Genomic DNA, 25,774 nt, shown 5'->3' on the forward strand with positions numbered 1-25,774 from the left:
ACAAGAAAACAAATGGCCTGATCTTAAAATGGGCAAAGGACCTAGGTAGATAATTCTTAAAAGACAACATAACGGCCGGGCGCGGTGGCTCAAGCCTGTAATCCCAGCACTTTGGGAGGCCGAGGCGGGTGGATCACGAGGTCAAGAGATCGAGACCATCCTGGTCACCATGGTGAAACCCCGTCTCTACTAATACAAAACATTAGCTGGGCACGGTGGCGCGTGCCTGTAATCCCAGCTACTCAGGAGGCTGAGGCAGGAGAATTGCCTGAACACAGGAGGCGGAGATCGCGGTGAGCCGAGATCGCGCCATTGCGCTCCAGCCTGGGTATCAAGAGCGAAACTCCGTCTCAAAAAAAAAAAAAAAAAAAAAAAAAAAAGACAACATAAAAATGGTCGACAGGTATATACATATGTTCAACATCACTAGTCATCAGGAAAGGGCAAATTAAAATCACAATGAGTTATCACTTCATATCGGTTAGAATGCTTATTATCAAAAAGACAAAAAGTAAGTGCTGGCAAGGATATGGAGAAAAAGAAATCCTTAGGTACTATTGGTGAGAATGTAAATTAATATAGCCATTAGGAAAAATAGCATGGAGGTTCTTCAAAAAATCAAAAATAGACCAAGTGCTGTGTTTCATGCTTGTAATCCCAACACTTTGGGAGACTAAGGTGGGAGGATCACTTGAGCCCAGAAGTTCAAGACCAGCCCAGGCAATATAGTGAGACCTTGTCTCTATTAAAAATAAAAATAAATAAACAGTCATTGTGGCATGTGCCTATAGTCTCAGCTACTCAGGAGGCTGAGGTGGAAGGACTGATTGAGCCCCTGAGGTCAAGACTACAGTGAGCCATGATTGTGCCATTGTACTCCAGAGTGGGCAACGGAGTGAAACCCTGTCTCAAGATAAAATTAAATTTTAAAAAAATTAAAACTAGGACCGGGCACAGTGGCTCACACCTGTAACCTCAGCACTTTGGGAGGCCGAGGCAAGTGAATTACGATGTCAGGAGTTCAAAACCAGCCTGGCCAACCTAGTGAAACCCTGTCTCAACTGAAAATACAAAAAAGTAGCTGGACATAGTGGTGGCACCTGTAATCCCAGCTATTCGGGAGGCTGAGGCAGGAGAATCGCTTGAATCTGGGAGGCAGAGGTTGCCATAATCCGAGATCACCACTGCATTCCAGCCCAAGTGACAGAGTGAGACTCCGTCTCAAAAAAAAAAAAAAATTTAAAAATAGAACTACTATATGATCAAGCAATTTCACTACAGGGTATGTTATGTATCCAGAGAAAATGAAATTAGTATGTCAAAGAAATATCTGCACTGCAGATATTTCTTTGACATACTGACATACACTACAGCATGTTCACTACAGCATTGTTCAGAATAGCTGAAGAGCCAAGTTAGGGAATCGACCTAAGTGTCCATCAGTAGATGAAGAGATAAAGAAAATGTGGTATAGGCTGAGTGCGGTGGCTCACTCCTATAATCCCAGCACTTTGGGAGGCCAAGGCAGGCGGATCACCTGAGGTTGGGAGTTCAAGACCAGCCTGATCAATATGGAGAAATCCCATCTCTACTAAAAAATATAAAATTAGCCAGGCGTGGTGGTGCATGCCTGTAATCCCAACTACTCGGAGGCTGAGGCAGGAGAATCCCTTGAACCCGGGAGGTGGAGGTTTCAGTGAGCCGAGACTGTGCCATTGCACTCCGGCCTGGGCAACAAGAGTAAAACCGTATCTCAAAAAAAAAAAAAAAAAGAAGAAGAAGAAGAAGGAAATCCTGTCATTTGCAACATGGATGAACCTGGATGACATTATGTTAAATAAAATTAGTTGGGCACAGAAAGACAAATATCATATGATCTCATATGTAAAATCTAAAAAAGCTGAACTCATTAAAGGAAAGAGTAGAATGGTAGTTACCAGGGACTGGGATGTGACTGGGTAGCAGGGTGGGGAACATGTTGGTCAAAGGATACAAAATTTTGGTTAGATAGGGGAAACAAGTTCAACAGTCTATTGTACAAGGTGATGACTATCATTAATAACAATGTATTATATTCTTTAAAAATGGACAAGGGGCCAGGCATGGTGGCTCATGCCTGTCATCCCAGCACTTTGGGAGGCCAAGGCGGGCAGATCACAAGGTCAGGAGATGGAGACCATCCTGGCCAACATGGTGAAACCCTGTCTCTACTAAAAATACAAAAATTAGCCAGGTGTGGTGGTGTGTGCCTGTAGTCCTAGCTACTTGGGAGGCTGAGGCAGGAGAATTGCTTGAACCTGGGAGGCGGAGGTTGCAGTAAGCTGAGATCGCACCACTGCACTCCAGCCTGGGCAACAGAGTGAGACTCCATCTCAAAAAAAAAAAAAAAAAAAAAATTGGCAAGGGTAGATTTTCAGTGTTCTTAAAGAAGAAAAAAATATGTGAGGTAATACATACATAAATTAGCTCAATTTAGCCATTCTGCCACGTAGACATATTTCAACATGTATACAATTTTGTCAATTAAAGGAAATAAATTGTTTAAATAAATAAAATAAGGAAGCTCTATATACTGATACATGATACACAAAATACATTACCAAAAAATGCAAAATGCAAAATCATGCAGATGGTGCAGTACCATTTGATTTTTAAATGGAAGAAAAATCAAAAATATATATTTGCATATGTATATATAGATATTTTATGTCTGGAAAAATACACATGAAACTAATAACACTGTTTTCTATGGGAGGAAGAACTGAATGGCTGAGGAACAGAGATGTGGGAGGAATTTTTCCCTAAATGCCCTTGTAAGCTTTTAAAATTTGCAATCATGAGAATATAAAATCTATTCAGTTATTCTTTCCCAAAGAATGAAATTAGTATACCAATGAGAAGAATTCTGTGAGAAAATGTATACCTTTCATTTACTTCACCAGATTGGAAGTGAGGCCCTTTTAACAAATATGCTGGGAACTGGTCCTGATTTGGGTTTTTGCTTTTGACTGAAACTTGGACACTAAATAACAGATTTCACATTTCTCTCTTTTGACAAAAGAAAAAGAAGTTAGTACACAGTTTATGTTCTCTCCCTTCTAAGACTGTATTTTAATGATTTACCCAGTAAATAGAAAAATACTTTCAATTCACAACCTATTTAAAAAGAAGAAAAGTTGTGGTTTAGAGTAGAACGTTTGTGTACAAGTCTTTTCTCTTTATCCATTTAAGAAGAAAAGATTCCTGTGACATTCACATTCAGACAAGGCTCAGGAAAATTCAGGAATAATCACACTACAATGATTTCTCTTTGGGGAACAAAAGCAATGGGCAAAAAAAAAAGAAAAAGAAAAAGAAACTTTCCAGCCTTCACTCCATAAACACACTGCCTGCATAAGATAGGTTCAGCTGCCCAGGAGTCAGACGAGTCTGATTCCTATTGGTCCCCTGAGCCGGGCTGCAGCCAATCGTGATATTTTATTAGAGGGAAGAAAACTATTAAAAATTGCAAAAACCTCTCCCGCCCTCTTATCGAAATCCAGAAGACCTTACAGACCACTAGTTTTAAAAATTATAGAATGCAATGAAACTGGTGAAGAAAGACAGTTAATTGCTTTTCTTTTCTTTAAAATTGCTTCCCCATCTCCTATGCCTACCATTTGGGAGCTAAGAGACAGACATTTATTTATTCCTTTATTATTAAAACCCACAAATTCTCTCTTTTTTTTTTTTTTTGCTTTCATTTTATTTATCAAGTTGAAAGCTTCAAAATTCAAAAGGAACAAGAGTATACAGTGAATAGTTTACCACTGACTTCTGTCCCTTAGTAATCAACTTCTTAATTATTGTGTATCCTACTGGAAATTTTTTTCTTTTTTCTTTTTTGAGACAGGGTCTCAATCTATCACCCAGGCTGGAGTGCAGTGGCAGGATCACAGCTCACTGCAACATCAACCTCCTGGCCTCAAGCAATCCTCCCACCTCAGCCTCCCAAAGTGCTGGGATTACAAGCGTGAGCCACCATGTCCTGCCCTCCAAGAGATACTATGTATGCATAAAAGAAACGGTGTTTTCCACCCTCAAATAGAAATTTAAAATTCAAAGAATCGTTACATAATTCTAACTCCTTATATTAACACATTACTGTTCTATGAAGCAATCTCTACTTTAAAAGATAAATTTTCAGTACCTCCTCTATCACACAAAGTTAAGAAAGGGCTATTTGGCAAAAATAAAAAAGATGTCTAGAGAACTAAATTGCATATGATTTTACAGCAAATCAACTCACTGAATTTCTGATCCAGGATCCTGATCCCTGAAAAACCTGTATAAATCTTCCGAGTCCCCAGTAGGGATAATTTTGCAGAGGTTTTATTAGCACTCCGTGGAGATCTAAGGTCCAGAAGCCTCTTCAGCTTAATTAAAGAGGGAGAGAAGAGGGAAGTGGGAAGCTGAATTCAAATGTTTGGTTCTTGTGGACTAGCAACAAGGAAGTGAAGACAAATGAAAGAGAAACCCTTAGTGCCTTGAATCAGTTAATCAGTAACTCACTTATGCTGGCACTAAACGAGATCCCTCTGACATCCAGTGACAATTTACTGGGTAAGGCTAGACAAGTTTGTAAGTCTCTAATTAAATGCGAAAGAACCAGCCACAGAGAAAAGAGGCTGCTTGGAGAATAAGCTACAGAAAACAACTAAAGAGAGAAACCCAGAGAGCCCTCCGTGGACCTGTGTGGTGTCTGAGACAGAGGCTGAATTCCAAGACAGAGTCCAGCACCCACTTTTCTTGAAACCCTCAGCCGTTTCTTCTAGCCTGGAGTCAGGTACTAGGGAAAAAAGAAGGCGCAGAAGAGGAGTGTGCTCTTTAAGGTGTGGTGCGCTATTAAGAACGCCAGACTGCCAAGAGCGGTGGCTCATGCCTGTAATCTCAACACTTTGGAAGGTAGAGGTGGGAGGACTGCTTGAGCTCAGGAGTTCGAGACCAGCCTTGCAATACAGTGAGACCCTGTCTCTACAAAATTTCTTTTAAAAATTAGCAGAGCGGGCGAGGCCCAGTGGCTCACGCCTATAATCTAAGCACTTCGGGAGGCCAAGATGTGCGGATCGTAAGGTCAGGAGATCGAGACCATCCCGGCCAACATGATGATGATGGTGAAACTCCATCTCTACTAAAAATACAATAATTAGCCGGGTGTGGTGGCACTGCCTGTAGTTTCAGCTACTCAGGAGGTTGAGACAGGAGAAAAGCTTGAACCTGGGAGGCAGAAGTTGCAATGAGCCGAGATTGCATCACTGCCATCCAGCCTGGCTACAGAGCAAGACTCCGTCTCAAAAAAAAAAAAAAAAAAAATTAGCAGAGTATTGTGGCACGCACCTGTACTCACAGCTACTCAGGAGGCTGAGGCGGAAGAACCTGAATTTATAACCTCCTAAACTCCATGTAGGGAATGCAGGTTTTTTTTGTTTGTTTGTTTGTTTTTGTTTTTTTTGTTGTTGTTGTTTTTTGAGATGGAGTCTCGCTCTGTCACCCAGGCTGGAGTGCAGCGGCGCAATCTCAGCTCACTGCAACCTCCGCCCGCGGGTTCAAGTGATTCTCCTGCCTCAGCCTCCCGAGTAGCAGGGACTGCAGGCGCCCGCCACCACGCCCAGCTAATTTTTAGAATTTTTAGTAGAGACGGGGTTACAACATGTTGGCCAGGCTTGTCTCAAACTCCTGACCTCATGATTCATGCGCCTCAGCCTCCCAAAGTGTTGGGATTACAGGCATGAGCCACCGCACCCAGCCCCTGGAATGCAGTTTCTTTACTCACCAGATGATCAGAAACTCTCTACCTATTTGTACTTTGCATAAAATGGTGAATTTGAAAATAAAACCAACCCAGTGTTTTTCACAAAAACACAGATTTGATATCTGTCTGCCCTCCCTAGATTTCCTGAAACTAACAAGACCATTGGAAATCAGTAACTCTGCATTGTCACCCCTGTTCTGCCATTTATTAGCTGTGTGACTTTAAGAAAATCATTTAGCATCTTTGGGCCCTGGTTTCCAAATTTATACAAAAAACATGGTAGATTTGTCTTTTTCTGTTCTGTAATTTAATGACTATAATAAGGCATAGGCACTTAGGTTAGTGCCACCAAAACACATAGCTGGTAAGAACATTTTAACCTTAGCTATCCAAGTTCTCTTGGTTGTCCCTTCTGCATCCATCCTACCCTCTTCCATTATGAAGCACAGAAGACAGAGACCTTAATGATAATAAAATAAAGCTGTGTAAACTTCTTCACAGGCTTCTTCAAATGCACTCCTAATTTTGCACACCCTACCACAGCAGTACTGGATTTCTCCTTAAACAAAAATGGTCACGGGTGTCAAAGAGATGTAAGTGAGTGTCCACTGAACTGTGTCTAAATGATTTTCCTTGTGACCAAAGCCAGCCTGGAATAAGCCCCTGCTAGTGAGAAGAGAGAACATGCTTCCCAGGCCGAGGAGGCATTGTTCAAAGTAATGAGTTCTGCACCACTTGGTCCACAATTCACAGCTGAGTCTGATTTTCCTAGACAAAGAGCAATAACCAAATGGAGGATGCTCTTCAGCAAGCTTCCCTGTGTTTATCATTGTTTTTAGACTCATGAGGTGGTAAAGGAAAGACAGTCTCCCTAACCGTCTACGTCCTAGGAATGACAAGAGGAAATGTTTGTCAACCCTGGTCAATATTATGCCACGGTTTTGTCATGGCTGTAATGGATTTCAAGAGTCTAAATTCACTAAAAATGCCTAGAAATTATTCCATCTCAAAAGTGAAAATATTTAAATACTCTATTGTATTCCTTTTATCCTTCTATCATAATTTTATACCCCCTCCTTTTTTTTTTTTTTTTTTTTGATCAGGGAAAAAATAGTTATGATCCTTCAGGCATGCAGACCAACATTCTTAGAAGGGAGCTGCAGAAGGTTCATTATGTCATGAAACACAGAGCCAGAACAAAGGATTACTGAATCACTCACCTTATCTTCATCTAAGAAACCTGAGAATTACAGGGTTTCTGTTTCTTCTAAACTCAGTGCTGCACTTGCCAAGACTACAAGTTTTAGGGTAGAGTTTGTAATACAAAAATGTAAGAAAATAGGTGCACATGCTTCCTATCCTAGGTATAAAGCCTTATCTGAATTACTCAAAGTTTCAGCATTTATTTCTGAATCTGCAAGTCTGAGTGATTAACACCAAATCAATTGATCCCCTTAAGAGTACCAAAGGTAGTATCCTTACCCTGAACATCTGAAGTGGTATTAGAATTATTTCAGGACTCACAGCTCTTAGTTCATTCAGAACAGAAATCTGGATTTATTCATCTTCCCTATTATAAGTTCTCAATAAACATTTGTTGACTAATGAATAAATTAAGTAAAAAACATTTAAGAATTTTCACAGTATTTTACATTATGGCACCCTAACTAGAAGCACTTTTATCACATTCTACGTTTACAATACTATCCCTATAACTGGAAGACTGATTTTTTTAAATAAATTTAATTGAAGTTGATGATGTGGGAAAATGCATCAAACTGAAGCAATGACTTTAAACAGATTTTATTACGAATCTGGTGCAACTATAAATCCTCACTCTGCCCATCAACCTTCCCTCCCTTTGTCTCCTTCCCATTGCCTCTCCCCCGCCTCCCCAGGTACTGCCAGTCTCATTATCCCATGATCTGTTAAAACTGCAGTTTACCTCCTGGAACCAGAAGAAACACATGTCACTGAGAATTAGGGAATTGGAGCCAGTTACAAGGCACCAATTAGGGTCACAAAGTATCTGAACCTGAAAATTAAGAGTTTTTCCATTTTTCTAAACATGAGAAAAGGGGAAAAACCCAGTTGAACTTTTTTTAAACATCTGAGCTAGATGGAATGTCTAAGCATTTATGACAAATGAGATGGGAGAGAACTTTTTTTTTTTTTTTTTTTTTTTTTTTTTTTTTTTTTGAGACGGAGTTTCGCTCTTGTTACCCAGGCTGGAGTGCAATGGCGCGATCTCGGCTCACCGCAACCTCCGCCTCCTGGGTTCAGGCAATTCTCCTGCCTCAGCCTCCTGAGTAGCTGGGATTACAGGCACGCGCCACCGTGCCCAGCTAATTTTTTGTATTAGTAGAGACGGGGTTTCACCATGTCGACCAGGATGGTCTCGATCTCTTGACCTCGTGATCCACCCGCCTCGGCCTCCCAAAGTGCTGGGATTACAGGCTTGAGCCACCGCGCCCGGCCAAGAGAACTTTAACAGCACGTTACTCGCTAATCATTTGAAAAGTGGTTTCATTTGCTGATGGCAGGAGGATATTATCTTAAAACATCTACCACAAATAAACACTTGATATTCTTGAAAACATATTGCTTGAAACTGGTATGCAGCGAGCCGGTGCTCACGTATTACTTCATCCAAGGTATTTTATGCTACACTTTATCCCAAGAACAATAACTCCATTTTAAATTTGTATTAGCAGTTACGTTAATTCTAATCAATGTTTAATAGCACTAGGTACCAGTCATGCTGCCAAGTATTGATGCAGTTTAAGAAAAATAAGCAAGAAGCTACCACTCCTTCTACATACCCTTTAAGATGTGTACTTTTGCCAAATGTTGGGCTGTATGTAAACAAATGGAATTTAAAAGAGGGGATAGGGCTGTCAAGATTCACAATGTTATGAAAATGAAAATGACTCTCGTGGCCCAGGCGCGGTGGCTCACGCCTGTAATTCCAGCACTTTGGGAGGCCAAGGTAGACCACCTGACACCAGAAGTTCGAGACCAGCCTGGCCAACATGGCAAAACCCCATCTCTACTAAAAATACAAAAGACACCTCGGCATGGTGGCAGGAGCCTGTAATCCCAGCTACTAGGGAGGCTGAGACAGGAGAATCACTTGAACCCGGGAGGCGAAGGTTGCAGTGAGCCAAGATTGCATCCAGCTTGGCGACAGAGCCATACTCCGTCTCAAAAAATAAAAAAAAAAGAAAGAAAGAAAGAGAAAATGACTCCCAACAGTAAGCTTGGGAAAACTGGCTTCTGTTAAGGCTTCTTGAAGCGTTCTGAGCAGATTTTAACCCCAAAGGTGACCAAAATGCAGAGGCAACTGAAAAAAACAACCGCCACTTCTGGGAAAGCCTTTGTTTCTTTTCATTGGCATTATACTCTGGTGCCTTTTGCAGCGCATCTCCTTGTCATAAACATGCCAATAAACAGGACATGGGTGCTGCTGGGTACAAGCCCCGGTCTTCACCTGGGTTAGGAGGCACAGATTTGTCCTTGTAACGCTCAAGAACAATCACTTGACTGAATTTTTTAACTCCTTACCAGGAAGTAAATGTTTTATTCGTCTCTACTTTTACGGAATAGAGGAGAGGGGGATTTCAATTGCTGCCCTAATAAGCAATCGCTCACGATTTTCTTCTGTCTGTGATCAAAACGGTAACAAGGGAAGGGAAAAATTGTTTGTTTGTTTTTAATTTAGTTGGTTATTGCCTTAATGCTGAACTCCCAACGTCAAAATGTGATCACAAATTGATTCCCAGACGGAAACAAACAGAAAAAGCCTAGGGAAAGAGGGGAGAGGGCGCCGCAGACGCTTAACGGGGAACTGGGCTTTGGGGCGCGCGGGGTGGCGTCCGGGACCCGCGGCTCTGTAGCCAAGGAAACGCCGCGCAGGCGCAGAGCGCACCGCCAGGAGACCCGGGGTTTGCCTCCACCACCCCGCGCCGCTCAGACGCTCCCCGTCCATCCCAGGAAAGTGCAATGGAGTATATCCTCCTCGCGCTGAGCACACCGAGTCTTCTCTGAGAGTGTCCTGAGCAGGGTCACCGGGCGCAGGAAAAGCTGTGAGAAAAGCTGTGAGACTCCCCAGTGTAACGGACGCCGCACTCCCCTTGCTGGGAAACGCGGACCTGCTCGGCCGGCGGCGTCTGGCGGTCCGAGAGAGGGTCCCGGGACCCCGTGTGGGGGTGAGGCACCCCGCAGCGATGCTTCACCCTTCCACCGGGCGAAACGACACCCACCACCACCGCAAGGGACCCGAGAGTTACATTCTTTCGCGGACACACCCCCCCCCACATCCTTCTGCATTATGGGACCCCTAAGAGCAGCCGGGGCCAGTTCCACGCACGGCACTCACACAGTCCTAAAGAGGCGTGTCGCGGCCGTGGCTGGCGAGAAGGAACTCGGGCCACCTGCTCACTCGCTCGTGGGACTGGCGTGCCAGTCCTCTTTCTCCTGCACACCCCCTCCTCTCCCGCGCCGCCTCCTTCCCCCGAAAGCACTGACCTCCTCAGCTTTGAGTGTTCAGTAGAAGAAGGACTCCTCGGAGTCCGTGGCACGGGGAGCCACCTCCGAAGTGCTGGGGTGATGAGTTATTGGCCCCTGTGACTCCAACTCCAAACCCGAACCGAGGGCCAGAAAAGGCCCCCCTGGAAGAGCACTTCTCCCCGCTACCCAGCAGAAGCCCCGAGACGAGCGGGCAGGAGACGGGCGCCGCCGCCACAACCTGCTTTCTCATTCAAATCCTCACGCTCACACAGGAGCCCCTCCCTCTCGGCCCCGCAGCTTCCGAGGAAATCAGGAACTGGAGTTATACGGAGAGCGGACCGGAGCGCCCGCCGCCTCCGCTGGCCCAGGCGGGATAGGTGTACGGAACCCAGGGCTGCACCTGGAACCCTTGGCTTACACCACCCCACTGCGGGGCTCCCGGCTTGGCAAGGGCCAGAAGCACTGGGAATGAAGTCCTTTCCCTCCCACATGGGGGGAAGTTTCCATAGTTTCCAAACCCAGGGTAACCCCTTGATACTCAGTTTGGGGCTGTAGCCGGAGGGCCTCGGTGGTGGGAGGGTAAAGGAGTTGGGGAAACGAAGTTGGAGGTGAAGGGCGCAAGGAAAGGGAACTGCGTGCAACTTGCACCAAAGTAAAAAGGGTCTGAAACGCCCGTCTTACCTGCTTTTTGTTTTGTTTTAACCATTCTAAGAGCATAGCATCTATCGATGCTGCAAATTAAAGAGATCTGCTTTGAGTGAGGTGCAGTTAAAATTGAGTAACTGTAGATGGTAACACTTTGCTTTTATTTACCCCCAATCTCTTTATTTGGAAATGCTACTCTTTGGCATTAACAGGCCACTTAGTCAATTAGATCGGTTTAGTGGCTGGTTGACTCCAGCGGGCAACCTGCCGGGAGTAAGAAGACGGCGGTGGCAGAGGAAAGCTTGCACAGAGCAGGCACTCAAGTGTTGATGAAACGATGAAATCTGCTGAACGCACTGACAGGATGAGTGACCAGTTTGGGGCAAATGCTGGAACCGCCGCTGGCCTAGATGGCCGCGGTGTGATCTGGCTTCGGGATTCCAGGATTTACATTTATCAGCCTTCATTCAACCTGCCCTATTGTTAGTTCAAAGCCTGGCTGGGAAGGAGTAGGGATGCAGCTCTTCACTCACCTTTCAGTTTAAAATAATCCTCCAATAAGAATGTATTAGGAAAGCTGGCAGCATGTGGTTGGCAGGGATTTTCTGGGCTTAGTGACAACATAAACTAAAGTCATTTTCTTTTTTCATGCGTGAATTTGCCCAGGAAGTTACAAACGAGTAAGTTACAAAATGAGTGCCTGAGATTGGAGCTCGGGGCCTTGGCTGCCAGTAGGCTTTGACAGACAGTTAGTGTGGAGGGTGGTAGCACTGTGACCTCTCAGCCCAAGATCTAGGGTTTCACCTTTTCATCCCACTTAGCCGATACCATAGAAACAACCCATTTGTATTATTCAATTCAACAGAGGCAATTACAATGTCACAGCAAAGCACCATGGGCAAGAAGAAACTTTATCCTGAAAACAATCCTAGACGCTCAGAAAAAAGAAAAAGGCTACCCGAATAGCCACTTGAATTTCTTTCTGCCAATGGTACCAGGAAGAAATCAATTTGGGAAAAAAATATAGGTAAGGTCCTTTGCCTCTATTGAAAGAAACATCCCCAAATTTCCTTGTTTTTGTTTTTGTTTTTTTACATGCCCATACACAAACCTCAATTTATAAGTAATTAACCCTTTGCCTCCAAACTCCTTTTTATTTTGTAAACATGCTTGTTGGAGATTTGTTTTGCTGGTAATCTCCATGGTGAATAGGAAAGCCAAAAAAAAAAAAAATCGAGATAATCCCTCAACAGCAGTTCACCCCTCAACCTCCAGTGCTTGTCTTTCTTGAGTCTGAAAAAATGCAGATGCACATGTTGAAATAAACTCAGATGCAAGAGCACTTCTTTGCTATGCATTCTTTATTTTGATATTTTTAATCAACTGCCATAATTTTGTAAACTTTTACATTTTTTAATTGTGTGACATTTCAAACCTACCAAAACCAGGACATACACCATGTAATACTCCTGCTCCCCCAACCCCTCTTTTTTAAATAAAGCATTAAAGATACAGCTAAACCCCAGTTCCTGGCTTTTCTTACCCCTACCCCTTCCCAAAGGTAATAATTCTGAAGTTGGTATGAATCATAATTATGTATGTTCTTAAATGTTTAGGACATTTATACATCCATAATCTTTTAATCTTAGTAGCTTTTTTCAACTATTTTTAACATTATTTATCAGAGAAAAATCACTAAACTAATTAATTGGATAAAATCACTAAAAACAAGAAAATGTTGTTACATTGCTGCATTTTTAGAAGCAGGACAGAACTATTTTTCCCTGCTTGTGACAATCAGAGTATGGAATAATAACAAAGGGATTAGACAGTGGGTAATAAGCAGCCTCTCTAGGTTACACAAACTCTTCCATGGTTACCAAAGCATAAACAGAAAAACAAAACAAATAATACCCTCCTTTTTTACTGGTTAAAGGGGAACTGGAGAAAATGAGATTTAAGTTAAAACTTATTTGGGCAGGTAAGAAAAACATCCTACATGGTAGTAAAGTACCTTTTCTGGATGGTCTCTTGGTCATACAAGCTATGATCTTTTAGTAAGGATTTACCACTTTTCCAAGCATAAAGAACTCCTGCTGGTAGCTCAATTCAAGGTTGAAATCTGCCTGGCTGAAAAGTCTGGGGTTGAATCAGCCCTGCTTCTTCAAGCACAGGGACATCCATCTGTACAGTAGTTACAGAAAATCCTTTGCTGTGATCCTTTGACTTAACATTCTCCCAGCATTAAAAATGCTAAGAAAGCATCGATTTTTCTTAAATGCCATTGAATGGTGAAAGGCATCCTTCCCAACCCCCACCCTCCTCATTTCCTGAGTGATGACTCTCATTAATTATACTGGCACACCACTGCCCAGCCTCCCTTCTAAATAGCTGCCAGATTTTTACATATCATCTCTGCCTTGATACAGAACATGCACTGACACCAGGATCACAGAAAATCCTGTAAGAAGTGCCTGATACACAATAAAATTATTGATGTACTTTGTGGTGACCTCACTGTGCTGCATATAGTAGGGAGTTTCTTGGAAAACTACATTGAGAATTTCTGTGTTGGAAAAAGATTTTTCTAGCTGTGCAAAAATTGTGCTTCCAGTTGCAAAAAGAGCCATTTATTTAAGGTGTTCAAATTTAAACAGCAACCATCTTGAGTTACATCCATGAGCAAGAGAGTGAAGGAGATAAGTATTCCCTATTTTAATGCACCAAGTTAAGAAAACCATTGACCAAAAGAGCTTATCAAGGAGGAGGCATTCCTCTTTCAACACGTATTTCTTTAGTACTTGCCATGTACCAGGCACTGCTCTAGGTGGTAAGCCTTAGCTGGAATATAGATAGTACTCCTGAAGTAGAGAGTAGTACCTGTCTTTATGGCCCTACTCTATGAATTGGTCAAGGCTTTTAGGTACAAATAACAAAACCCCTTATCAAACCAGCTTGAGTAAAAAGCTGATGTATTGACTCCCACTTTAAGATAGTGGGAAGGATAAGGACTTCAGAAATGATGGGAGTCCAGCAATTCAGAATCAACATTTCTCTTGTTAAAGAAAAACTTATTCAGTGTAAAAACATGGCAAGGAAGGCTTTATTCAGGACCATCGAAATCAGCATAGGGACTACTGCAAGGCGCTCATGCAGTGGAGGAGAGAATACAGCATAGGCAACTGGGAATTTATAGACAAAGAGCAGATGGGGGTGGTGGATGAAAAATCACTGAGAGGAAACATCAGGGATATGAGGGCCTCTGGCTAGACCCACCTAACTGGATTCTTGCTGCATACAGACCAGGGTGATCAGACACGACCTCGGGGATACTGGAGGATGAGGGATCTGATCAGATATTGAGGGTGACCAGATGTGGTGGGTGGGGGTTCTTGCTAAACTGACTTAGCAGAGCTCTTTACTAAAACTGAGTTTTATACAAGAAAATGTACATATGGGCCCAGGAGAAGGCCAGAAGCATGACTAAGGTTTGGCCAAGCGAAGAATTTTTCTCACTCTCACACTTTCACCTTTGCTCCACTTCCCTCTCTCTGCTTTTCTCAGTATTTTGATCCTATTCTCTCCTATTCCATATGAGCTTTCTGCACAGGCTGGGGATGGGGAGAGCATGACTAGAGTCAGCTCCGGGTTTGAATCATCTCAGCTAGAGAGGCCTTTTTGCTTTTACTGTCTGTAAATAAGACGGTAGGAAAGGATTTGAAATGACCTGACTCAGGTCATGTATCCATCCCATAGGTCAATTACTGTGGACAGCAATGAGTAGAGTGTATGTGTGTGGCCAGACCCTGATTATACACACTCCCTTATGGCCAGGAAGGTTAGGGTATTATAAGTAGCAGCCCATCAGAACTACTTGGAACCAGGGAGGATTGTTCCCAGGAGGAAAGGGGCTGCTCCTACCAAGTGAAGGCAGGAAGGGATTCTAGCAAATAAAAAGAATGGATGTTCCCTAGGGTGTCCTCTCTTAAATCTACCACCAAAGAAAGAAACACCTTTATACAAATTCACATGTATGTGACTCAATCCACAGATTAGATAAGAAGATAAATTTCCTAAATCCATCATGGGGGACTGAGGGGAAAGGAATAGTAATGGCCAACTGTAAGTGCTACCAATCTTTCCCTCCCCAGCTGAAGAGGCATGTGTCCCCATGCAGGGCCACTGACAAGAGCTGGAGATGGGGAGGAAGGAACACAAGCAAGATAGCTGATCTCCGGAAGAGTTGTTTTGTTTCGTGTTTTTCACTTTTTATCATGGAAGTGTTTATACACACACAAAAGTAAAATAGTATAATAAAATCCTACGTATTAGTCACTGTGTTTCAACAATTAATAATATTTTGGTAACTATATCCAGAAATACGGTGATTCTCTGAAATACTTAAATTCATAAATTAACACATTTTTGCAGTACTATGATAGTGGTTACTGAAAGAAATGCATGCATCTTATGGTAAATTATATAAGACCAGTGCATGCAAAGCCCTTAGCAAAATGCCTGGTATAAAACGAGCTCTCAAAAATGTCAATTATTTTTACTGTTAATATTTGAAACCTTTTTAAAGTTTTTATTTTTATTTTAGTATTATTATTATTATTATTTTGTGAGATGGAGTTTTGCTCTTGTTGCCTAGGCTGGAGTGCAATGGTGTGATCTCAGCTCAGGGCAACCTCCATCTCCTGGGTTCAAGCGCTTCTCCTGCCTCAGCCTCCTAAGTAGCTGGGATTACAGGCATGTGCCACCACACCTGGCTAATTTTGTATTTTTAGTGGAGATGGGGTTTCACCATGTTGGTCAGGTGAACTCCTGACCTCAGGTGATCTGCCCACCTTGGCCTCCTAAAGTGCTGAGATTAGAGGTGTGAGCCACCTCGCTCGGCCAAAAGTTTGTAAATACTAATGAAGTCTACAAATTGAAATGTTTTGGCATACAGAGGAAAATAATAGGTTTTGTTTGTTTGTTTGTGTTGTGTGTTTTTTTTGTTTTTTTTTTTTTGAGGAGTCTTGCTCTGTCCCCCAGAGCTGGAGTACAATGGCACAATCTTGGCTCACTGCAACCTCCGCCTCCCGGATTCAAGTGATTCTCCTGCCTCAGCCTCCCGAGTAGCTGGGATTACAGGCGCCCACCACTATGACTGGCTAATTTTTATATTTTTTTAGTAGAGACGAGGTTTCACCATGTTGGTCAGGCTGGTCTCAAACTCTTGACCTCAGGTGATCCACCTGCCTCGGCCTCCCAAAGTGCTGGGATTACAGATGTGAGGCACCACGCCTGGCCAAAAATAATTTTTTTTTTTAAGAGACAGGGGTCTCACTATGTTGCCCAGGCTGGACTCTTAACTGCTCTGACTGCTGGGCTCAAGGGATCCTCCTACCTCAGCTTCCTGAGTAGCTGGAACTACAGGTGCTCTGCTGAAAAATGACTTTTTAAGGCTAAACTCTGATTCTTCATTTCTTACCAACAGACTATATAACATTTTTTTAATAATTTATTTTTAAATGGTGGCTATTTATAATTCTTCTATAAAAAGCTTATATATGTTCCCCTTTTAACTGGAAATGTCAAAAATATTACAAGCAAATGCACATCTCACCTTACAAATAAGGAGAAAACATGATTTAAATTGTTAAACTCAGGAATGAGCCTGGACTACATATCAGAATTCTAAATACTAGGTCCCCACTTTACTACCTTGGCAAAATACTTCATCCTGTGAATGCTGGGTAAAGGTAAAATAGCATAGTGTCGTCTAAGTTAATTTTATTCAGCTAAGATTTTCTTAACTTCAGTTATACTTATTTTTAGTTCTCAAGATAGGGTGAACACTTTTTAAAAAGCAGTAAGTGTACTAATTAAAGTGAACTTTTCCCATTTCTTATTTTTCTGCAACTTGTTTCACTGTTTATTTTTCCTGCAACTGGAAGGGGAATGAAGCAGTTAGAGGAAACAATAGTGTCAGAGAAGGAGAGAGCCCCTTTTCTTCCTTCTTAAGAGCTTCACAACTCAGCTCTCTGTGTTTTGTTTCCAGAAAGACCTCCCACAGAGCCAATATCTGCAACTTTCAAGACGCTCAAAGCTTGCTCACCAAGACAGACCTTTAATTGAAGTTACTTTATTCACCCTTAGAAGTAATACTGAAAGCTTGAGCCTACGTATTTCCATCAGGGAATATACTGGGTTCCCCCTCCAATACTACCGTTAAAAAATTCTGTAGGATTCAGTAATATAATTAAAAGAATCTGAAGCACCATTTTTATAGACACGAAACAAAAGTTTAGAAAGACAAGCAAACTGAACTGTAGAGAGAAAATTAGGAAAGACACTGATGAAAGAATTACAATGCAAATTCTAAAGTTCTGAAAGATCGGGGCATTGGGGGCAGATTTGGGGCGGGGTGGGCAAGGGGAGGCAATTTACACTACAAGGAAAACTCTTCTATTTCCCTAACATTTGGAATTCTAATGGGGTGTGCACTCTCTCTTACTAACATCTGTTTTTTCTTTTTTAACCAGAAAACAAATGGTTAGATTTTTCCACACAAACAGAGCAAAAGGAAAAACTGCACCTTAAAATTTGCATTTAGTTTTTGTTTCATTTATTTGCATAATTAACCTAGCTACATATTAAGAGGGCTTTCTTCCTTCAAAATAAATGTCTCCCTTTTTAAACTTGACAAGTTTACAAAATGTTCTCTCGGATCATTTCAGCAAATTAATCTTCATGGTGTAGGCTCATGGGATGCATGGGGGAAATTCTGACTAAACCAAAAAAAAAAAGGTCCTGGTCAAAATGACAAGTCAACACTGTGATGGTCCACTCATTTATTCTTTCATTCATTTATTTAACAAATATTTATAGAGTTCCGTATATGAGCAAGAAACTGGGCTAAACCCTGCTATGAAAGGAGCAGAAATGATCCAAAATTCAGTAGTATGGTCTGAATTATAAGGCTACTATACCTTGGACTACAGAGAAGAGACACGTAAATAAATAATTAAATATAATGTAACAAGTGCTAAAATAGATATGTGTACAGTGTTCCAGAACAGAAGAGGGCGCTAATTACTCAATTTCATTGCTAGTTATACAGAAATAAAGTACAAGCTATGTTTTGATAACCAAAACAAAGCAGCAAATAGAAGTAATGATCCCAATGCCTCAATTTTTAAAACACCTTGTTTCCTTCTGAATTACTGTCCTCACTTGAGTTACAGAAATCATCAGGCTGGCCAGGCATGGTTGCTCACACCTGTAATCCCAGTGGACGGATCACCTGAGGTCAGGAGTTTAAGACCAGCCTGGCCAACATGGTGAAACCCTATTTCTACTAAAAATACAAAAAATTAGCCAGGCATGGTGGTGTGTGCCTGTGATTTCAGCTACTAGGAAGGCTGAGGCAAAACAATAGCTTGAACCCAGGAGTTGGAGGTTTCAGCGAGCTGAGATCACGCCACTGCACTCCAGCCTGGGTGACTGAGAAAGATTCTGTCTTAAAAAAAAAAAAAAAAAAAAAATCAGCTGGGCGCGGTGGCTCACACCTGTAATCCTAGCACTTTGGGAGGCCGAGGTGGGTGGATCACCTGAGGTCAGGAGTTCAAGACCAGCCTGGCCATCATGGAGAAACCCCATCTTAAAAAAAAAAAAAAAAAAAAATCAGACTTCTTTCAGTAACCAATAATGTAATATTTTTGCATTGCAAACCAGTGCATACATTCAAATATATTTATAACAAAAATTAAAACATTTTGCTATGTTCAATGCACTCTGATATATTTTATCCTGTTCTGTTCCTTTATCGCTTTTTTTTCTTTCCTTCCTTCCTTTTTCTTTTTTTTCTCTCTCTCTTTCTTTCTTTCTTCTTTCTTTCAGACAGAGTTTTGCTCTTCTTGCCCAAGCTGGAATGCATTGGCACAATCTCAGCTCACTGCAACCTCTGCCTCCCGGGTTCAAGCGATTCTCTTGCCTCAGCCTCCCCACTAGCTGGGACTAGAGGCATGCGCCACAACGCCTGACTAATTTTGTATTTTTAGTAGAGACAGGGTTTCTCCATGTTGGTCAGGCTGGTCTCAAACTCCTGATCTCAGGTGATCTGCCTGCCTTGGCCTCCCAAAGTGCTGGGATTAAAGGTATGAGCCACCATGCCCAGCCTTCTTTTTCTTTTTTAATTGCTGGTGGCAACCCATTAAATTGATTTTACATCTCACTAATAGGCAGACCCTACAATTGAAAAAGTGTTTGGGCAGCCACAGTAGCACACGCCTGTAATCCCAGAACTTTGGGAGGCCAAGGTGGGCAGATCATGAAGTCAGGGGTTCAAGACCAGCCTGGCCAATATGGTGAAACCCTGTCTCTACCAAAAATACAAAAAGAAAATTAGCTAGGTGTGGTGGCATGCACCTGTAGTCCCAGCTACTCACAAGGCTGAGGCTGGAGAATTGCTTGAACCTGGGAGGTGGAGGTTGCAGTGAGCGAGACCATGCCACTGCACTCCAGCCTGGGCAACAGAGCAAGACTCCATCTCAAAAGGAGAAGGGAAGGAAAGGGGAAAGGGAGGGGAAGGGGAGGGGAGGGGGAGGGGAGGGGAGGGAAAAGAAAGAGAAGAAAAACAGTGTTTGGCCAGGTGCGGTGGCTCACGCCTGTAATCCCAACACTTTAGGAGGCCAAGGCCAGCAGACTGCTTGAGCCTAGAAGTTCAAGACCAGCCTAGACAACATGGTGAAACCCCGTCTCTACAAAACACCCAAAAAATTAGCTGGACATAGTGGCGTGCACCTGTAGTCTCAGCTATTCAGGAGGCTGAGGTGGGAGGATCTCTTAAGCCTGAGAGGCAGAAGTTGCAGTGTGTTGAGATCGTGACACTGTACTCCAGCTTGGGGGCCAGAGCAAGACGCTGTCTCAGAAAAAAAGAAAAAAGGAAGAAAAACAATGTTCCAATGTGTTCATTAAAAATGAAAAAGAAGCAAAGCAATAATACTTAGAACAGAACCAAGTGAGATCAAGAGATCCCCAAAGACCTACATCCTGCCCTGTAAATTGGTAAATCTCAAAACCATACAAGGTCCCTGGAAGAATAAAAGTCCTGTGATCCTTAACCCTTTAGCCATTCTTGGGCTTCTCAACCCACATCAACAGAAAGAGGTGTCCAGATCTCAAAAGGTGGATCTGCTCCAATGGCTATTTTTGAAGAGGCCATGGAGGATAAGGATGATCTTACAGAGAACAGAACTGAAGCGCCCAGATGGTCTGACAAAGAAACACACAGAACTAGGACCAGGAGCTATCATTATTCCTCTCCAGCAGGATAAGACATAGCTGTGGACTACTGACATCCTATTTTCCCTCACATTGTATACTGGATGCATTAACATCTCAGGGTTCCAGACCGTGAGGAACTACCTCTAGACCCGACCAAAAGGGAATACCTCTCAGAGATTTCAAACAAGTGGATGCGCTTTTTGGATTGTAATTGTGTAATCCCCCCACTTACTTACTAGATAAAGCCTACCTTTTTTCCTGAAGTATAATAATGAACTCAAGTCATCAGTATCTCAGTACAATACCACCTCATCATAATTCGCAAAATGTTAAAATATCTAGCTAATTAATGGTACCTTTCCCCAGGCTGGAGTGCAGTGGCACGATCTTGGCTCACTGCAACCTCCACCCTCCCAGTTCAAATGATTCTCCTGCCTCAGCCTCCTGAGTAGCTGGGATGATAGGTGCCCACCACCACACCTGGCTAATTTTTGTATTTTTAATTAGAGACAGGGTTTCACCATGTTGGCCAGGCTGGTTCCTGAACTCAGGTGACCCACCCGCCTTGGCTTCCCAAAGTGCTAGGATTACAAACAAGCATGAGCCACCACACCCAGTCTTAACCATTTTAATTTTTAATCTTGAGTTTTTTATTTTCTCAGCCTTTTCATATTAATAAATTTGTATTACTTTCTTCCTGTGATTTGTCTTCATAGAAATAGCTGCCTTGGTAGTGATTTTAGAGAAACTCCAGATTATGAAGAAACCATCTCCTAGGAAACCAGCTCCTCCTCAACTATCCCAGCAGGGTAGCCACTCCCTTAGTACAGTTGTCATCTTTTTTTTTTTTAAGATGCGAGTCTCTGTTGCCCAGGCTGGAGTGCAGTGGCATGATCTCAGCTCACTACAACCTCTGTCTCCTGGGTTCAAGGAATTCTCTTGCATCAGCCTCTGGAGTAGCTGGGACTACAGGTACACACCACCACAACTGGGTCATTTTTTTATTTTTAGTAGAGATGGGGTTTCATCATGTTGGCCAGGCTGGTCTGGAACTCCTAACCTCAAGTGATCTGCCCACCTTGGCCTCCCAAAGTGCTGGGATTACAGGCATAAGCCACTGGCCCTGTCATCTCTTTTTTTTTTTTTTTTTTTTTTGAGACGGAGTTTCGCTCGTTACCCAGGCTGGAGTGCAATGGCGCGATCTCGGCTCACCGCAACCTTCGCCTGCTGGGTTCAGGCAATTCTCCTGCCTCAGCCTCCTGAGTAGCTGGGACTACAGGCACGCGCCACCATGCCCAGCTAATTTTTTGTATTAGTAGAGACGGGGTTTCACCATGTTGACCAGGATGGTCTCGATCTCTTGACCTCGTGATCCACCCGCCTCGGCCTCCCAAAGTGCTGGGATTACAGGCTTGAGCCACCGCGCCCGGCCTGTCATCTCTTTTAATGGTGGCTAAGCAATACTATTTCTGTTGATGTCCTGAATGTCTGGAACACTGCTGTTTCTTGTTTTTTTGAACCATTATGAAAAGCCACTGTCAATGTGTTACCAGAAAGTGCGGGAATCCTCAGTTCTTGTTTAACTTGGAAGAAAGAATTCAGCCAAGAGACAGACACATAGCAAGGGTTTATTGAAGGAGGATAAAGTACATTCCTAGAGAGGAGTGAAAAACAGCTTTAGGTTGCTTGGGCTGGAAGAATAGTAGTAGCAATAATTACTTAAAGAGACAGTACATACTGAATGAAGAAGCCAGCAGCAGGCCAGGTGCAGTGGCTCACACCTGTAACCCCAGCACTTCGGGAGGCCAAGGTGGGTGGATCACTTGAGGTCAGGAGTTCAAGATTAGCCTAGCCAACATAGTGAAACCCTGTCTCTACTAAAAATACAAAAATTTAGCTAGGTATGGTGGTGCATGCCTGTGGTCCCAGCTACTTGGGAGGCTAAAGCAGGAGAATCACTTGAACCCTGGAGGCAGAGTTTGCAAACCTGAACCAAAATTGCGCCACTGCACTCCAGCCAGAGGGACAGAGAAAGACTCTGTCTCACCAAAAACAACAAAAAGTCAGCAGCAGCTAGTGCTGGAGGATTCTCTTTATGAGAATCTTACATGATTATTCACAAAGGGGTGTGAGGGGAATGTCACTCGTAAGCATGCTTCAGGAGGTCTCTTTGGGCTTGCATGCTCTGTGGTTGTACATGCTAGTACACACATTGCACGTATCATTAGCATTTAAAATCTCCACCCAGGAGTGTGGTTTTTTACTGTTATAATGAGTAAAGGCTACTCTAGGGTGAGTTTTTGGAGGAGTGCACATGCTCATCAGCAGGGAAAGTTTCTATCATGGTTATCTCTGGCTTGGGCCTTATATGGCCTTTAGGAACGGAGGAGCCCAACCACAAGGCCAGAAGTAGCCAGTGTAGCCACTGGTTTTTTTCTTTTTTGCTGACTGTGAGTGGGCAGTGCTGATTATTAGTGGGCAGCATCTCCAGGACTTCTTTTCTCAGAGGAGCTCCCTTTCCTGCTCACTTCTGGCTATCTGCCTACTTTAACAAATGGTAGCTAGCACATGTAACCACTGGATTTGGGACAAACTGTGTCAACAAATGTCCCTTGACAGCACATAGAGTTTTGTACCCAAGGGAGGGTCTCATAGCTTAAAGATGCAAGCCTTGCATTTTTGAGGAGCCAAATGATGCCGGAACAATTCAGAAGAGGATAAAACTCTTGCATAACATTATCTGCCTGGCTCAGATGTACTTAATTCTCTTTTTTTTTCCTTTTTTGAAATGGAGTCCTGCTCTGTCGCCTAGGCTGGAGTGCAGTGGCATGATCTCGACTCATTGCAATCTCTGTCTCCCAGGTTCAAACGATTCTCTGCCTCAGCCTCCTGAGTAGCTGGGACGACAGGTGTCTGCCACCATACCCAGCTAATTTTTGTATTTTTAGTAGATATGGGGTTTCACCATGTTGGCCAGGCTAGTCTCAAACTCCTAACCTTAAGTGATCTGCCTGCCTCAGCCTCCCAAAGTGCTGGGATTACAGGCATGAGCCACATGCCCAGTGCAGTTAATTCTCTAAAAGCAGGTTTTGCAAGTGTACTAAGTTGGTGTGAGGTACTGACTGGGATCTCTACTACGCTCTGGGAGTTACCAGATATAGTAGGCATAAGAGCAGCACTGTTGAGATCCATGGCTCTAATTTTCCTTTGAGCCAAGTTTTGAGAAGACAATATTTTAGGCAGCAGTATCCCCAGGTTTCCCAGTGGTGGGAAAAGTCAAGCTGATTTAGGTTTCACAAGTACTAGCTACGAGAAGAGGTCTGGGAGTAAGGAGGAGTTGAAAAGTTAGAGTCTACGAGCAGCAACCTTCCTTTCCCTTTCCCTTTCCTATGGGGGAGGAGATTTGACATTAGCACTTTCCTTCCCTTTTTACAAGACTGAGGGCTAAGCTAATGGACCTGCCAACACTTCATTTTCCCGAGACAAGGAGAAAGAAGCATGATTTAAGGAGTGAGGCAAGAGAGAGGGAATACCTGGAGAAGAGCCGACATTCCCATCACTTAGTGTAAGAATATACGTGTTTCTGGCACGGTGGCTCATGCCAAGCACTTTGGGAGGTGAAGGCAGGCAGATTGCCTGAGGTCAGGAGTTCGAGACTAGCCTGGCCAACATGGTGAAACCCCATCTCTACTAAAAATACAAAAATTAGCCAGGTATGGTGGTGCCCATCTGTAATCCCAGCTGCTTGGGAGGTTGAGGCAGGAGAATCGCTTGAAACCAGGAGGTGGAGGTTGCAGTGAGCCGAGATCACACCCCTGCATTCTAGCCTGGGTGACAGGGTGAAACTCTGTCTCAAATCTAAAAAAAGCATAAATGGAAAACGAAAACTCCCACAAAAGGAAACATTAATCAAAAAGAGACTGAAAAGGACCAAAAAATCCAATCCTTTAGAAATAAAGAAACTAAATTCATTTGATAGAAATGTATTTTAAAAGTAAGAGACTCTAGGTACCCAAGGTACCAAAAGAAAAGAAGGCCGAAAGGAAAACAAAGTGGCCATGGACTCTGTTGTTCTAAAGACAAGATTGTAGGGGAAAATCGTAATATCTTTTCCTCACCCATTGCAAGGTTCACGACTGACACCCACCATAAAAGACAGATTAACAAGAGAAAACCTATAAAAATTTATTTAATATAAATTTTACATGACACAAGAGCCATCAGAAATGAAGACTCAAAAACCCAGAAAAAAAACTATGTATATTTATGGACAATCATGCAGAGGACAAAAGGGTATGACCTAATGGTATTAAACTTAGGGGAGCTGGCCAGGCACGGTGGCTCACGCCTGTCTGTAATCCCAGCACTTTGGGAGGCTGAGGCAGGTGGATCAACTGAGGTCAGGAGTTCGAGACCAGGCTGGCCAACATGGCAAAACTCCATCTCTACCAAAAATATAAAAATTAGCTGGGTTTAGTGGCACATGCCTATAATCCCAGCTACTCAGGAGGCTGAGGCAGAAGAATCGCTTGAACTGGGGAGGCAGAGGTTGCAGTGAGCCAAGATCGCGCCATTGCACTCCAAGCTGGGTGGCAAAGCAAGATCCCATCTCAAAAATTAAATAAATACATATATAAACAAACAAACAAACTTGGGGGAATAAGGCCTATTTGTTCAGATTCTTCTTGGCCTCTGGGTATAGAGCAGGCTCCCTCTGAAATGAGGGTCTTCACACCTACTTTCAAGAGAGGCAGGTCAGAGAACTCTTTTATGGCCTGTTTCAACACTGCTTCTGCGGTGTTCTTAATTTCCTTCAACTTAAAATGCTCAGTAAGCCAAGGTGCCACATTTTGGGGTGTCATGTTCTGAGCCCCAACAAGACAAGAAGTAGTAAATCCTCTATGTAAGAAAGGCAAAGAGCGTGGGCTTTGGTCAGATATCCAGCCTAATAGGAACATTTTTACTTTTTCAGATGGCTGTTATAACCATCCCAGTGACAAAGATCTAGCTTTTCTCAAATTATCCAGTTCAGCTTGCCCTTGGGTGATCCAACAAGCTGGTCTACAATACTGACCAGAGACAAAGCTGAAAAGTGAATGCTGGCCCAAAAAAAGCTGCTGGCCAATGGAAATTCTCCACCCAGAGACCACATAACCTTCAAGTAGGTGTTAATACTGCCATCACCTAAGTGGAGAACAAGAATAGTCAGTAATGGTGACTGCACATGAGAGGAGACCCCTTGATCTAAATTTATTACTGCTCTCCTTGTCCATAAAATCAGGGTTCCCTACTACATCATCAAGAGAAAGGACAGATCAGGTCACAGGCCCAATCTTGTCTGATCTCAGAAGCTAAGCAGGGTTGGGCCTGGTTAGTACTTGGATGGGAGACTGTCTGGGACTACCGGGTGCTGTAGGCTTTTAAAAAAATAAATTAATTAAATAAAATAATAATAATAAAAAAGATCAGGTCACAGAATGACCTACATCAGTCTCACTTTCATTTAACTGGAAAATAGTGGTATGCTGACTGAGCTGGTAGAGCCCATCAAAA

At 43.0% G+C, this 25,774-nt stretch overlaps 1 protein-coding gene across 1 annotated transcript in view; it reads right to left on the reverse strand.

Moving 5' to 3' along the window:
* PLCH1 (phospholipase C eta 1) overlaps positions 1-4,391 on the reverse strand; it is a 231,552-nt gene extending 227,161 nt beyond the window's left edge. Inside the window, exon 1 of the mRNA XM_012447394.3 lies at positions 4,289-4,391. The gene's annotated coding sequence lies outside the window, so the exon portion shown is untranslated. The remainder of the gene's footprint in view (positions 1-4,288) is intronic.
* Positions 4,392-25,774: the final 21,383 nt, after the last annotated feature.

Source organism: Aotus nancymaae, unplaced genomic scaffold (assembly GCF_030222135.1).
Source record: "Aotus nancymaae isolate 86718 unplaced genomic scaffold, 86718_ANA_hifiasm-v0.15.2.pri h1tg000019l, whole genome shotgun sequence".
In the NCBI taxonomy this organism is placed as follows: Eukaryota; Metazoa; Chordata; class Mammalia; order Primates; family Aotidae; genus Aotus; species Aotus nancymaae.